Source organism: Chinchilla lanigera, unplaced genomic scaffold, assembly GCF_000276665.1.
Source record: "Chinchilla lanigera isolate Chin_1 unplaced genomic scaffold, ChiLan1.0 scaffold00028, whole genome shotgun sequence".
In the NCBI taxonomy this organism is placed as follows: Eukaryota; Metazoa; Chordata; class Mammalia; order Rodentia; family Chinchillidae; genus Chinchilla; species Chinchilla lanigera.
The window spans coordinates 23,910,436-23,913,555 of NW_004955429.1; positions in this window are offsets into that span (position 1 = coordinate 23,910,436).

Here is a 3,120-nt window from a genome sequence, read left to right on the forward strand (position 1 = left end):
GAGGCCCCGGGAGCCCCGAGGGCCGCTCGGGCCCGGGCGGGAGGTGGTCTTGGTCCCCAGAGGGCCTGTCCGAAGCAGAGCGCCGCAGCAGCGCGAAGGACGGCGGCCCGTGGGCCCGGGCGGCCGCGGCCGCTTGGAAACGTGGCCGTCAGCGCGCGTTCGTGCGACGGCGTGAGGGTACCTCAGAAGCCGGTCTCCCTGGCAAGAGGAAGAAGAAACGAGAAGGAGGGAAGACTCCTTCAGCGCCAGGAGCTTGAATGCTTTGAGGAAAATAAAGGATTTGCTAGCCACCATAACTGCTGAATTTGTGCAAAAAGTAAAAAGAATTACGTCTTTAGTGGTTAAGTTTTAAACAATAGGCGTCCCCCCACCCCGCAATTGTGTTTCACGAACCCTCCCGCCTGACGGAATTCTACCCATTCTAGCACGGCGCCTCACAAACAAAATGGCTGTGGTGCTGAGTTTTTTGGATCCTCCTCCCGGCCTCCAGGAAGTGGTAGAAATCCAAAATAAATACGGTACTAAAAAGTGCACTGTTGAGTGTGAACTCTTGGCAAACCTTTTTGGTACGGGGGTCTTAGAAGCGTGCTGCTTTTTTTTTTTTATTCTTCTTTTTAATTGTTTTGAAAAGAACATCAATCACTAGAGATTTACTTGACTGTAATTTGAACTTCCTGCTTTACATATTTATAAGGTCTTTCACCTATCTTGGCAGGCTTTCAAATTAAGTGGGCTGGGAAATTTGATGCTCTGTCTCTAGTTGTGAGCTGAGTCAGGTAGTTGGTAGTTGTAGCCCGGGCTTTTAAATAAAGACAGAATCTAAATGTTTAAAAAAAAAAAATCATAGTTTATAAACGATTGCAACACTATGACTGATTGCAAATGTAAAGTCACAGAAGTCTACAAATATCAAAATGTGTCAAATATTGCATATATGTGCTAATTGAACACATTCAGTGCAAAATCCTTTGCCAGTTAAATTTCTAATGAGCCAAGAGTAGAACAGAGTTTAAAGAAGTTGGATGAAGGGTGGAGAATCGCCCATATCCTTCAGGACCTTACACACACACACACACACACACACACGGATCTTGTCTGGCATTTACAGTAATGGGTGACTTAAAAAGCTATAGTTAGGGTGACTATATAATTTATTGTCTACAGCAGGACACTCAAAGGGGGTTATATTATTAATTACAGGGTGGCTGGAATAAACAGTGACTGTCCATGGTAAGCCAGAGGTTAGAATCATTATGCATCTCACAGAACCCCCTCTTGAACTTTTGCCAGACAGGTCACTCACAGGCACAGGGCCCAGACCAATTTAGGCAGAATCTGAGCTAAACTCCTTCTCTGGGCATTCTACACTGCTGTTGCTGTGCTCTCAACTGAAGTAGTAGTCTAAGGAGACGTGAATTCCACTATATTTAATGAATAGTCACAAGAAGGAAAATACCTAGGTATGTACTTCCGTATATGCATGTCAATACTTTTATTATTTACAGATTAAAATATTATATGCCCTTCACACACTGCTCTTATTTCTAATTATATACTTTCCTATGGCATAATTTCATGTTTTTGAGACAATGTTTATGATTCACATGATTTGAAGATTTTTAAATTTTTGTGTTGGTAAAAGTAAAATGTAGAGTAAAATGTTTTAGGAAAATCACAGAGAGACATATGAAAAATAATTGTTGGGTTGTTTATTGAAATACCTCTTGAGAACTTAGTGTAGGCCATGCATAGTGCTTGATGCTACGTAGGTATTAATAAATAAGCAGTTTTCTCCTTCATGGGGTTTATAATTTAAAAAGGAAGCAGATGAGGTCAGAAGTGTAGGTAGGAGTGATATCGTGAAAATCATAAGGCACAGAAAGGAAGTGAGTATCTGAGCAAGTGAATTATAGGCTAAAATGTTGGAATTTGAGATTTTGGAGGTTTTTATGATGATAAGGTCCAGAGAAACTGGTGAAATGAAGAAAAACTGGCTGCATCAGATTTTGGTATTTGTAAAATGCACGTCTTATTCACATAGCTCTAGCCACTGACTATGATTCAGTTTAAAGATACGAGTAAGTGGGTCTGGAGAGGCAGTGCAGTGGCAGCGCAAACACGCACCCCTGAGTTTGATCCCCATCACCACAAAAGAAAACTGTCAAGCACCTGTGCGTGGGTGCTTTGCAAAAACATGAACCAGAAACAAATACCAAAGACCATATGTGTATAATATATTACTGTTGACATGAAAAGGGGGGATTAAGGCAGAGTTTTGCCTCAATTTCCTTCTCCTCTTCAATAGTGCTGACTCTTGTATTTTTCATTAAAAATATTTTACATTTTATATCTGTTGAACAAAGCATTTCTTAACATACAGCACAAAGCTCAATTATTAAAGCTCTAATTTAATATAATTAATTGGAATTTCAAAAGTCGTTCTTTTTCAATTTGCTATCTGGTTTTTAGTGAACCAAAATCCTATGTGCACATGGGCAGAAATAATGTTCAATGTCTTAGATCTAAGGCTTAGAAATTTGAAAAGCAGTTAAATCAAATCATGACATATAGTCCCTTAAATGACATTTGATAGTAACCAGAGTCTCCAGACACTTTAAATTGTGAAAAAATTAGTTTAGTTTGTAAGATCTTTAACTTGCAGAACTGTGAAATGAAGGAAGATATGTTCAGAGTTCAGAGTAATTTTTTTCATTTCTTAAATACAGCACTCCATAATTGAATTTATTAATTTTTTACAGTGAAATACTGTACACATGACCAATTACATTAAATAGGGTAAAGATTATAAATAGCCTCACATCAGTTCAGGTCAGCTTTTGCCACCAGGCAATATACTACAACTTACAAAAATGTTTTCAGTTTTCAAATTTTTGTATTTGTAATTGTAGCAAAGGAATTGGGCATTTACAGACTTTTGTCCCATTCAAATAGTTTGAAAACAGCTATTTTTAATTAAATCAAAGCTTATAATCCTAATGATTATGAACATTTAAAATTTAGAAATGGCCAGATTTCTATCTGCGGGCCCTAATGAATTAATATACCTAATATTATTAATTTTTTGTGATCTTGGCAAATCTTTGTAATTTTACCTCCTAT